The following is a 14,085-nucleotide window of genomic DNA, read 5'->3' as shown; positions in this document are numbered from 1 at the left end:
GGATGACCTTATTTAATCCTCACTGTAATCCTACAAGGTGATCATTATTATCTCCACTGTGGGTAGAAACTAAAATTTAGAGAATGTCATCAACCAGCCCAAGGTTAGCTGTGCATGACACTGAACTCTGTTATATCTGAACTGCTATGCTGTGCTGTTTCTTACCAACACACTCCCTAGGTGGCATGATATGATATCCAGTAGGTTTGTTCCAGTCACTATAGGGCTACTTAGATAATTGTATATTAAGAACATGCAACAAAGTGGTTCCTTTTTCTTCTAGGAATTTTTTAGTAGGGAAATTTACCAGTTATAAACTCTTCCTGGGTTGTTTTGATACTTTCTTTTTTTTCATATTTTTTCAGTTGACAATGGATCTTTACATGCTAGGCAAGTGCTGTATCACTGAGCTACAACTCCAGCCCCTGATACTTTCTTATAAGCATCTCCAATTGTTCATTTACAGATAATTCATTTATCTTACTGAACATGGATATTCAGAAACCATAATTCTGGAACTGTCTTTAATTGCTTTTGGTCTCCTTAGTGCTACCAAAGCTGGAACAGTGCTCCTTTTTTCCCCAACACCCAATGTTGAGGGCTTCTTCTTGACCCCCAATCCCTTGCTGCCACTAGTTGCAAGGGATTCAGGGATTGCTACTTCTGTTATTGTTAATGTACACTATTTTAGGGGTCTAAGTGTATTTTTCTGGGTAGTCTTGAAACTTAAGTATTTTATTTAAATTTATTTTACTTGTAAAATATGTCCCAGGGTTTTTTTTTCTTTTGACAATGATTTACAAATAGACTTTAGAATAAAACTTTTGTATAAATTGGAACTGCTTGCATAACATATAGAGAAATTTGGGGATACTTTTCTATCAGATAAGCTTGAATATTCTTGTTAATTTGAATCCTGTGATATATATGAAATTGTGTATGCTACAGTTAGTTTAACACTTCAGTTGCTATAAAAGCATAATTTCAATAGTATGTAAATTAAATGTAACTTCGGAGACAGAGTTGGTTTGTTCATTTCAATGTTAATTTATTTAAGTTTTAGATATTTTAAAATAGGCTTGCTTGTGTAGGCCTGGTAATGTTTTTTATTTCAGTTTCATTACATTTTGAAATGAAAGTTACTTTAAAATAGGCTCCAAGGAGGTGTTAGTTAAATTATTAGTAATGAGTTTGGATGCTTTGAAAAAAATATACTTGTCAATGAATAAACATAATGGGACAGCAGTAGAATCCCTTTGTAATGCTGCTGTTACACAGCACACTACCTGTTACAATGACTACTTTTGCCATAGCATTGTTTTACTATGTAGGGTGAATTTTGGGAGCAGTAGGATTTTACTTGGACAATATTTTGGGCTGTTGAATTTTAGATTATATCATATTACAACTCCATTAGAGGCAACCACACTTGGAAACCTAGTTCTAGAATCTTGGAGAGTTGGTTCATTATCCAGTTGGTTCATTATCCATTATCCCTGGTTCATTATCCAATTTGATTTTGCTTCCTGTTGTGTATATTTTTGCTGGTATTTGTTATGTTATTCTTTGAATTTCTATTTCCTCCACTTGTCCACATACTACAACCACCTTATAGAAAACCTAGTTAAGAAAAATAGAGTCTTCCCCCTCCCTATTAAAAAAAAGCCTTTTAATCTCACTGTCCTGAGGAAAATAGTGTTAAGGTTTGTATGTACGTGATTTTTTTTATTGTTACTCTCCATGATATTATGGTTGTCTTTTCATGAGAAAATATATACAACTACATACTTTTTAGAGGGTCTATGCTATTCTTTTAAACTACAGATTTGGCAGATACTCCATTCTCGAAAAAACCTGTAGATTATTTTGGTAGTAGGGAGATCCTATTTGGCTTACCTTAGGGAAATAAACTATAGGTGGGCAGCATTAGACTTATAGGGGGCATGTAGGTCCAAGTTAAAAGAAGAAGGAAATAAGATATTGGTTGATAAGTGAGTAATGAGCTTTAACAGAATAATCCTGCCTCATAGAGAATGGAGGCATAATGAATGACAGAGTCCTGCCAAATGCATTGTCTAGATAAACAAGTCATTTCAGGTGAAGGGGAAAATGAGGACATAGAGAGGAAGATGAAGAAAATTTCTTACTAATATTGTTCCCTTGCAGAGAATGAGGGAACAGTTTTCTCTCTTTGAAAGTGTATGTTTTGCATTTGATGGATATATACAATATACAAGTATTTCACTGTCAAAAGACATTTAGAATACTTTCAAGGTTTTACTAGTACAATTCTAAAATGAACATGTTTATTTGTGCAACCTTAAATACATGTTTAATTTTTTTACTTTATTTTTTTAAAGAGTGAGAGAGAGAGAGAGAGAGAGAGAGAGAGAATTTTTTTAATATTTATTTTTTAGTTTTCAGCAGACACAACATCTTTGTTTGTATATGGTGCTGAGGATTGAACCCAGCACCGCGTGCATGCCAAGCGAGCATGCTACCGCTTGAGCCACATCCCCAGCCCCCCATTCCTAGTTTTTGAGGAATCTATAACAAGTTTTTTCTTAAGAACTTAAATAATTTAAGAGAATATATTAGAAAATAGTGTATAATAAATATTTCAGTGCTTTGGGCATATAGATTAGAGGAAAACTTGAGGTAATGTAGCTAGTGAGGCAGAAAGACATAGAGACAATATATATATATATATATATAATCTGTGTTAGTTTGTCCAGGATGCTGTAATAAAATACCATAAATGGAGTAATGTATAAGCAACAGAAATTTATTGATCACAGTTTTGGAAGCTGGGAAATTCAAAATCATGGCACCAGCACACTTGATGTCTGTTGAGGATTCAATTTCTGTTTCATAGATGGCACCTTCTTGCTACATCCCACATGGCAGAAGGAGCAAACAAGCTCCCTTGAGGCTTTATTATAAGGGTCTTAAATCCATTTATGAGGGTTGCACTTCCATAACACTTCTCCAGCCCCCCCCCATCTTAATACTATCACACTGGGAATAAACAAACATCCAGACCATAACATTATCCTTAGTAGAGATCATAGTGCCTGTCACAAAGTAGTCACTCAGTAAGGTGTGTTAAATGGATGAATGAAAAATCATGGAAATGTACTTTTGAATTGCCAGGTAGTCAGGTAGTCCACTTGCAGTGTTCAATTCTAGTAGGGGCATTAAAATAACAGAATACCATTTTATACTCACTAAATTGCAAAAAAAAAGGTCTGAAAGTACTCTCATTTTCTGCTTGTAGAAGTGTAATAGGTATAATCATATTGGACAGCAAATTGATAGTATCAATTGAAGTTGAAGATAACTAATTTTATATTATGATATAGCAAATCTCCTTTACTCTGTAAATTTTTGAATAACTCCCACCTATGTTATTGTATTAGTATCCTGGAGCTGCTATAACAAATTACCACAAACTGAATGACTTAAACAGAAATGTATTATATTTCTGGAGGCCCAAATCTGAATTTAAGATGTTGGCAGAGCTGCACTTTTTATAGTAGATCTAGGGGGAAGTTTTTTACCTCTTTGTTTCTGATGACTCTGGACTTGTTGATGCACCATCATCTATTCTTCCAGCTTTACAAGGTCTTTTGCTTTTCTTGTTGTGACTCCTCTCTATGTCTTTTTTTAAAAATATTTTTATTAGTTGTTACCCTCCCTCCCTTCCTCCCTCCCTCCCTCCCTCCCTCCCTCCCTTCCTTTAGATGTGGCACTGAGACTTGAACCCAGTGCCTCACAAGTGCTAAGCAAGCAATCTACCACTGAGCTACAACCCCAGCCCCCTCTTTGTGTCTTTTATAAGGATACCTGTCATTGAATTTAGGGCCCATTTATTAGTTGACTATTATATAATTATAGGATATCATTTTTTTATCTTTGGGACTATTCCTTGTTCTAAAGTCTTTACCATGTAACATTAAGTTGCTACTCTAGATTTCTTATGATTACCATTTGTGTGATACATCATTTTCTATCCTTTTACATTAACCCATCTGTATCTTTGTATCAAAAGTAAATCTGGTAGACAACATATATTTCAGTATTTTTAATTATTTCTTATGAAGGAGTTAGAACATTAGCTTTTTAAATATATTTTTTTAGTTGTTGATGGACACAGTATCTTTATTTTATTTATTTATTTTTATGTGGTGCTGAGGATTGAACCCAGTGGCTCGTGCAAGGCAAGCACTCTATCACTGAGCTACAACCCCAGCCCTATTTCAGTATTTTTAATTCTGTGTGAAAACCTCCATCTTTTAATTGGTTTGGTTAATTCATTTATATTTAATGCAGTGGTTAATATGGTCATTTATATTTTCTATTTTGGTATTTGTTTTCTATCTACTCCATTTATCCTTTCTTTTATCTCTTTCCCTACCTTCCTTTTGATCATTAAGTTGAAGCTTACCTATTGATTTATTAGATATGCCTGTCTGCTATGGTTTCCAGTGATTTCCAAAGGGTTTATAATATGCAATTTTAACTAATGACACCATAGCTTTAAATAAAATATATATTTTCTTGTATGAGCACCTTAAAATAAGCATACTTATATTTCCTCCATTTTTTCAAAATATATTTTTTTAGTTATAGTTGGACACAATATCTTTATTTTATTTTTATGTGGTCCTGAGGATCGAATCCAGGACCTTGCACATGTCAAGCACTATAACCCCAGTCCCATCCCCCATTTTTTGTGTTATTATATATTTTATTTCTACATATAATTCTGACCATACATTATATTTTTTCTTTAAATTATCAGTTATGTTTTAAAATAAACTGTAAACAGTGTCCTATGTATTCTCTATATAGTGTCCTATATATCCTTTTCCACACACAGTTCTGTAAGTCTTGATTCCTTTGTGTAGATCTGAATTTGTGTCTGTTATCAATTTCCTTCAGTCTGAAGGATTTCCTTTAAATATTTTTCATAGTATAGATATTCTTACATTGGAATTTGCATTGCAGTTTTTCATTGAATTTTTAATGTTTGTCTATATATGTATTCATCTTCATTTTTGAAAGACATTTTTACTGGATACAGATTTTTAAGATGACATTTGGTTTTTTTCCCCTTTTTGTGGTTTGTTTTCTTTAATCACCTTGAATATATTATTCATGATTTTCTGATGTGTATTGGTTTTGATGAGCAGTTAGAAATCATTTTAAAACTCTGTTCCCCTCTATGTAACATGTCTTTCTATCTTCTATTCATACTTTTTGTGTATCATTTTTTGAGAAGATGATTATGATGTACATTGGAGATGTTTAAATTTTTTTTTAAAAAATGTTTATCTTATTAGGGGTTCATTGAGTTCTTACATATGAAGGTTGATATCACTTATTAGATTTGGAAAATTTTTGACCATTATTTCTTTAACTGTTTCTTTGTATTTATTTCTCCACTATTTTGGAAGTCATTTCTACAGAAGACCACTTTATATTATGTCATTGAGGTCTAGATAAATTTTTTCAGCCTTTTTTTTCCTCTCTATGCTTCAGATTGGTTGTTTTTATTGAAATTATTTTAATGTCACTCATGTTTTCTATTATTTTGTCTAATATCCTAAACTCATATTGTGGAATTTTTCAGATATGATGTTTTTTCAACACTTGAGTCCCAGTTGCTTCTAATAGTTTTTCTTATTATATTCATGTTTCTTTTTAAATCTTAAATATACTAGTAATATCTTTTTTTAAACCTTTATTTTATTTATTTATTTTTTTGTGGGGCTGAAGATTGAATCTGGGGCCTCACACATTCTAGGCGAGTGCTCTACCACTGAGCCACAACCCCAGCCCCTATACTAGTAATATCTGTGTTAAATTTCTTGCTTGCTATTTCTATCACTTCTGTCATGTCTGGGGATTCATTTCCATTAAGTCACATTTTCCTGCTTCTTTGATAATCTAGTAATTGTTGATTAGCTGCTAGATATTAGAATGTGACATTGTTCAGTGTTGGAATTTAGTTATTTTAAAGAGTATTAGGCTTTGTTTCAGGATGGAGTTTGTTTTGAGATGCTAGGGATTTAACCCAGGGCCTTGTGCACCCTCAGCAAGAACTTTACCACTGAGCTACATCCTCAAACGCCAGTTAATTATATGCAGATTAGCTTGATTATTTTAAAACTCATTTTTAGGCTTTGTGTACATGGCTCTAAGGTGGCACTTGCTCTGGGCTAATTTAGTCCTACACCTAAAGTGTGACCTTTTTCTGGTCTCTGTGCTCTGAGGAATCAGAACTCAAATGTCTCTGAGTTGTAGGTGATCTCCATTAGGTGTTAATTCTCTGGTAGTTCTCTTTCTGATACTTTTTCTCATGGAGTCTCCTCTATGCAGGTGCAGATTGTTATTCAGCCAAAGAATCAAGAAGACTGTACTGCAAATCTGGAATTATTTTTCAGTGGGGATTACTCTTCTTTGGTACCATGCTCCATAAATCCAAAGTGCCTCAGCCTCCCCCATCTCTAGTCTCTCTTTTCAGCTCTGATTTGATGTAGTACTCTGCATGTTTTGTCCCCTTTCTGCCTTGAAATGTGGAAAGTACTTCCAACACAAAGCCTGCATGGCTATAGGGCTCACTTAATTTGTTTCCTTTGTCTCGGGGATCATAGCCCCTGCAGCCTATTGTTCAAAGTATGCAAACAATTATTTTATGCATTCTGACTGATTTCCTAGTTGAATACAGATGGAAGGCCAGTTATTTCTTTATGGCTAGAAATAGCAGTCCCTCCATGTAGCTTTTTTTTAGATGTAGAAGGTGTTTTTAGTTGCCTGTTATAGTTAATAGACTCTTGGATTTGTATTCACTCTTTTTTTTGGATGTTGCATTTTAAGAGTAACCTTTCTTAATTCCAGGACAAAATCACACACATGTAAAACTGTGTGATAATCCTATAGGTTTAACCAGTCTTGTGTGTGTGTGTGTGTGTAATTCCTGCATGTATGAGAGGCATTTACATGCTGAATTTGTATGAAATCTTTTTCAAGTAAAAGCAAATCATTACAATTGTGACCTACTTTTTTCCCATTGGATTTTATTCACTAATAGTGAATGAAGTATTTTGATAGAGTATAAAGCAACATTTTATTAGTTTCTCAAATCCCTTGCTATGCTCTTTTGCAGAATGAAATTTTTCACTATTTACGTCTTAGTGGAGAATATAGAATATGAAAATATAATTGTCCACTTCTCTTAACTGCAATTGCAATTTGAATAGTCTCACAAGATGCATTTCTTTTCTCTTAGGTATAAGTAAAGCCTCTTTCGAGTTCAGATTTAAAATTAAGGACTATTTTAGATTGAGTCCCCAGGACACTCAGTTTTTCATTCTAGGTAGCACTATCTCATTTTTACATTTCCTGTGTTGTCTCTGTAGATGGTTAGAAAAGCAATACTTCATCAGAACGATGGGTTACTGCCAGCACCCCTCTGTGAGATGGTTATTAAAAGCATGTCCTTTCCTCTCCAATTCAGAGTATAAGGCTTTCACTGATGTTATATACTTGAGCTCTTCTGTCACAAGGGAGAGGATAGCTAACACAGCCCTCAAATCTGGGTTTATAGCCTTTCATATCATTTGGCATTTCCGTGAACTAGGTGAGGTGGTTCTTAATCTTTCTCTACCTCTCTATCATTAACATGGTTGATCGTCAGTGAGAGCTGCAGTCAAACAAAAATGGAAACTTTGTAATTTATGTATAGCTTTAAAAAGGCAAAGAAATGAAGGATTATTGCAGTTGGTGCAGTCCCCGATACAATTAATATCAAATGCATATAAATCCTATTAGAGATCTGTCATGGGTGAAAAAGGAATATGAAAAATGCGTGACCTATCTTTATTAGATTCAGTTAGAGAGAGAGACCATACAGAGTTAAGGAGCTTTACGAACTGCATATTAATCATAACCAGTCTTCTGAGATAAACCTATTTCTTGTAACTTATCAAAGCCATACAGAAGATTAGTCATTCCCTTTGGTAAAGGAATGTTTTACATATTGTTCTGAGTTTTGAACATCACAGCTTTAAAAACTGATTAACAGATATTTTAATACTAAAATATATCTCATTGAATTATGTAGCTTAGACAGCTATTATCCTGTAATGCCACCTCAATAGGGAGATGGGCTCTTTGTCAAAACCTCTATATCATTGTTTTGTTACGTATTGAACAAGACACTCTTGGGAGTTGTATTAGAGACCAGACAAAAGAACTTTGCTATAGCAAGTCATCCTTAAATCATGCAGAAATATTTCTTTCTTAAATCTTTACTTTAAGCAACAATTGGTAGATGCCAGCACCATTTTTTTAATGTCACTTTCAATTCCTGAAGTCTTTTATCTCTTTGAGAAGGAGGAGAATTAGCTTAAGGGGACCATTAAGACCATCATATTAATGTACAATATTACTAAAGATAGTGGATGTATAACAGGTATAATTTGACAAAGATAATTAAAATTGTATTTTAAGAACATGAGAGAGGGTTTTATAAGATTATGAAACTTTTAAATAAAATATAAAAAGTAACACGTTATAAAATGGATTTTGTGTTGTTGACTTACAAAACTTCGAGGTATTGAATGATTTAAGCATTTAGTTTTTGACCTTCTATTGCTACTTGAGTGCCCACAATTTATTAGGTCATGACAATAAAAAAGCAGAGCTTGGTGGGAATTTTAAAATTCAATAACATATTATTTTATAGTTTTTTTGTTTTTATATTTCTAAAACAATAATTTGTTTAAGAAGCTACATTTGACAATTTGGTGTATGATCCCCCTAAATATTTTAAGAACTCATTTACTGAAGGAAGACAAACAGAAAAGTGTGTAAATCACAAACTTACAGCTCAAAGAATTATCTCAAAATGAATGTGCCCAATTCAAAAAATGAACATTCCCAGTTCTTCCCAATTTCTATTGCCTTCATCCTCTTCAAAGACAACCACTAATTTGACTTGGAACCTTCTTCTAGTTTAGTACTGCCTGTTTTTGAACTTTTATGTATCTGACTGCATTCACTCAACTCCATGCTTATGAGTCTTGACAGTCTTGAGTATAATTATAGTTTTTCATTTTATTGTTCTGTAGCCAGTCAGCCAACTTTTTTTTCAAAGGCACAGATGGGAGATATTTTAGGCTTTGGGGGTCATATGGTCCTTATCACAACTGTTCAATTTGACTGTTGTAGCACAAAAGCATGTAAATGAATGTGCATGGTTGTATTCCAGTAAAACTTTATTTACAAAAATAGGCTTCAAGCTAGATTTGGCCTCACTCATAGTTGGCCATAGATACATAAACAAAATAAATGAATGCTATAATATAGTACAAGATTCCAATGTATGAATATTTCACAATTAACTTGCCCATTCAGATATTGGCAGACATTTAGTTTATTGTTATGAATATTATTTCAACTGTTTTTATGCATATGCATTCATTTACTTCTGTTTAGTCTATGGAATTGCAGCATAATAGGGTATACATTGATTTAACTTCCATAGTAATGACACAGTTATCAGTGGATATGCTCATTATCATTTGCTACCATCAGTCTTTTTAAAAGATATTTTCTTTACTAACTTAGGTTATACATAATATATGATATTTTGATTTTAAAAATCATACTATTATTAATTATACTATTAAAGTTTATATTTACCAAAGCACAGAAATCCAGCTAGAAAATCTGAAAGTTTTCTGATTTAATCTGTTACTGTTCTTAATCTTACAATACTAAAGGATTTCCACAGCATACATTCTGTGATTTTATATAGTGAACTGATTTTCATTCTCAAAAAATGTCTAATAGTACCATTAGTGTAGCCATGCAGAACAAAGGAGAATATGTAAATCCTAGATAACATAATTTCTGCACACACATTCTTATTAATAGCCTTTTCCAAGGTTATCTCTGACCATTTGTCTTAAAGTCTAAATCCAAAGTCCCCTTTTCAAATGTCATTTTCTTCAGACCCTTTTTGGCATTTGATACCATGTACTATCCATTCTTTCCTGAAACTCCTGTGCTTCTACCTCTCTGCACCCTGCTTCTGTTACCAGCGGTCAGCCTTCTTGCCCCAATAATTTTGCTTAATTCCTGTGTTTTTGTTCAAGGCTCTTTGTTCTTTTCCCATTCAACTCTGTCCATCACAGTAAGTTTATTTTACCAACCTTATGTGAATACTTCTAAATTTATGTCTAAAATCCAGATTTCTCACCTGCTTTCTGGTCTCATATTTTCAGATACCTAAAAGTTATCACATTTCATCTCCTCAAATTTAAATGTCTAACGTGAAATTCCTAATATTCATATTCAGTCTCTCTCCCCTCTTACCCCTCTTCTGTACCACCTAAAATTCTCAACTTGCCCTTTTCTCCATTTAGCAAATATAAATACAAAGAAGTGTTTTTGTAAGCTTTGATAAATAGCAAAAAATTGAATTGTTTCTCTTGTTCATTAAATGAAAGGTAAGGGAAGGAACAGTACATTTTATATAACTCTTGTTAGGAAAGAGATTTGTTGTATTCTAAATGATATGAAATATTGTTAATTTTAATATTTGTTCACCAAATATAAATCATTTTACAGTCCTAATTTTGGGGTGGTAAGGCAAGTTAATTTTGGAAGATGGTGCAGAAATAGTGCTAAATCATTGTAATTGAACAATGATCATAGTTAAATTCTTTCTAGTGTTCCAAAAATAAAGTTATAAATATATGCTAAAATTTAAAAATAATTTATTCAGTATAAATAAGTGATAACTATCATTTTGAAAAAGTAATTGCTTTGGGTAGAAAGAAAAAGTATGTCTTTCTACTGAAGCACTTAATATCCTCTGAATCTAAATGGAGTTAGTTTAAAACTTTTGAGAAAAGCATATAATTTGTCAGAGTGTCATTTTCAAACTTAGAAGCCCTTAATTTCATAGGGAATGAGGAGAGTGACTAAAATTCTTTAATATTCCCTGATGTACTACCAAGAAATGGGGTTACACTGAGGTGAATTCCCTGGTGATAATCCCAGCAATTAGTAACATAGTTTTTTAGTTTATATATTTGGGCACTTACTGTCTTCCAAGCATCATTGTAGTAATTATATTCACACACACACATATCCTTTTACATTTACATATCTATATTTTATATACATAGGCATTTAAACACACACACACACACACCACACCACACACACACACTACAGGTGTATGTGCTATGGAGAAATGGAGAAAAGAAACAGGACACGGTAGGGAGTACCATGGGTGAAGGTTGCAATTTTAAATAGGATGATGGAATAGGCATCACAGAGAAAGTAGTATTTGAACAAACCTAGGAGGAACAGGTAAGGGAATGAGCCAAGGGGATATCTTATATGGTCTTTGTTTACTTGGATTTTTTTAAATTAACTTTTTACTTCATTCCTGAAAAGATTCAGTCCCTAAATTATTTAGTAGATCAAAACTTAAGAAAATCTTGATATACTGACATTTTCTCTTTTTGGTAGTATAAGGGGACCATGCTAGGGAAAATCTAGTCCACTCTAGAGAATGCTGTGGCAGGGCTTTTGTCTGTCAGATCTCTCACTGGGTAATAAGCTGCCACAGCTATGTAGGATGGATTATATATTCCATGTAATGTGTCCATACCTCATGCAAATGACTTATATTGAAAATACCCCATCACCTTAACCCCTGAACTTGGCTCTTTATAATCAAACATTTTCTATTGAATAAAGCAAATGAGAGATAATATGAAAATGTTTACTGGAAAATTCTAGGTAAAGTACTGTATAGGTGTTGTAACAGTGAGTCTTTGGAAATATTTCTTCTAATGTTATTATCTATTGAGTGGAATAATGCTGGATATTTCTGTTTAGGTAAAGGGGAAGGCAGATGAGACCTCAGAATAGCCCTCAAATCACATAGTATAGAAAATTACCTTTTCCAATTATGTAGAATCTGCCCTTATTGCTGACTTTCCCCATTACTTGCCATCACTATAATTGGGAAACATGGAAAGCTTAGAAGTGAAATTTGAATAGAGGGCTCTTAGTTTGTTTTGTTGCTAGTAGCTATCATTGGACTAAATACAGGTGTAGTTTTACAGGTTGTTTGGTGATTTTTTTTACTCACAAATCTAACAGTTGTATTATAAATTCCTACTTCAGTATTCAGAATTCTAATCTATTTTTCCAATTTTTCTTTTTACTTACGTATAATTGTGCCAATACATCCTGTTTTCTAATATAATAACTTATCACTGATACTTAAGTTAGAATACCCGAGCTTGTAATTTGAAAAAATAGCCATTGTAAAATAGATTTCCTAGATTATAGCTAAATATGACCTCATACACTTTTGCTTAGTTTTCTGGTTTCTGTTTAACTGGACTTACTATTTTAACATGAAGTGCATTTGTACATTTTACTATCCGTTATTTATTGTTTACTCTTGCAAAAGGGAGGATATTTTAGATAACCTGGACTGGTTTGTGAAGGTAATGCCAGAACAATAATAATTCCTCTGGGCCAGTGAACAACTTACTTTTGGTACCAGGGATTGAACCAAGTGGTGCTTAACTCCTGATCCATGACCCCAGCCCTTTTTATTTTATATTTTAAGACAGGGTCTCTTTAAGTTGCTTAAGGTCTCACTAAGTTGTGGGGGCTGGCCTCAAATTTGGCAATACTCCTGCTTCAGCCTCCTGAGCCACTAGGATTAGTGGTGTGCACCACCAAGCCCGGCACCAGTGAACAACTTTAAGGAAGGCAGTTAACATATAGGTCCACAAAGATAGATTCCAGTAATGAAGAGGAATCACCAATAGTGTACTGTTAAAAGATGAACAAGCATATGTGAAGTTTTATGGAGTGTATTTTAGCAAACAGAGATTTATGCAACAAATAAGGCCAGACCATAAGCAATTTGGGGGCTCAACTCAAGGAACTTGAGCGGGGGGCTTTTATTGGGATGGACACTGAAACAGGGAAAGGAAAGTTCTTGATTGGTGAATGTGAAGCAGTAGCCATGTTTGGATCACTGCAGTGAAAAGTCCCTAGTTAAGGTAAGTGCAGTTTCTGATTGGTGAAGTGTAAGTTTAATTTTCAAAGAAGGTGACTTTTTTTTTTTAGAGAGAGAGAGAGAGAGAGAGAGAGAGAGAGAGAGAGAGAGAGAGAATTTTTTTTAATATTTATTTTTTAGTTTTTGGTGGACACAGCATTTTTATTTTTTATTTTTATGTGGTGCTGAGGATCGAACCCAGCACCCCATGCATGCCAGGCGAGCGCACTACCACTTAAGCCACATCCCCAGCCCAGAAAGTGATTGTTTATATGGATTGGCTTTTGGTTTGCATACATAAGAACCCAGGATACTAGATTTGCCTCAGTCTAATGATCTCCCAATTAATTTCTTAACACTAAGAAACTGGGAAACAGAGCTTTGAGACTAGTAAGAGGGTCTGGATTAAGAAACAAGTCTTAAAAATGCCAGACAGAGGAAAAAGTGCACTGGGAATTCATAAAACTTGATATGGAAGTAGTGGTTTAAAACCATGGGCTCTCCCACTCAGGAACATATTAGTGCAAGAAGGACACTCAGAGAACACCTTGTTGCAGAGTCTCAGATTGACAAAGGGAGAGATCCTACATGTACTGTTCATGTCTCTGTGGACCTTAAAATATATGTAAGCCTTCTTTGAGGTTATTTTTTTTCATAAACCCCAAATAATTATATCATAAAGAAGAACTGGTATAAAACTATATTGTTTGGCCCATTCTTAAATGGGAAGATTTGGTTTCATAATGCTGTGTATTACTTATCACTCTAATTTCTGAGTATTTTAATACTAATGCCATCCTTTTCATTCTCTCATCTCTCCATGGTGGTGCTCATTTAATACTTAGTAAATAGAGAAAACTTCACCTAGCATTAATTGAACTCAAATGAGGCATAAATGTGGAAAAATAAAGAATATAACAATAACATTTATAAAATGCCATATAATGTGCTAGTACCTGTATCACTGTAAAAACTAA

At 33.6% G+C, this 14,085-nt stretch overlaps 1 protein-coding gene across 9 annotated transcripts in view; it reads left to right on the top strand.

The window, feature by feature from the left end:
* The window catches only part of Diaph2 (diaphanous related formin 2), an 826,282-nt gene that overhangs the window by 106,650 nt on the left and 705,547 nt on the right, over positions 1 to 14,085 (top strand). The gene's annotated exons all lie outside the window — the stretch shown is intronic.

Source organism: Callospermophilus lateralis, chromosome X, assembly GCF_048772815.1.
Source record: "Callospermophilus lateralis isolate mCalLat2 chromosome X, mCalLat2.hap1, whole genome shotgun sequence".
NCBI classification, from domain to species: domain Eukaryota; kingdom Metazoa; phylum Chordata; class Mammalia; order Rodentia; family Sciuridae; genus Callospermophilus; species Callospermophilus lateralis.
The sequence above is the reverse complement of the archived record's forward strand: the minus strand, read 5'-3'. Positions and strand labels throughout refer to the sequence as shown.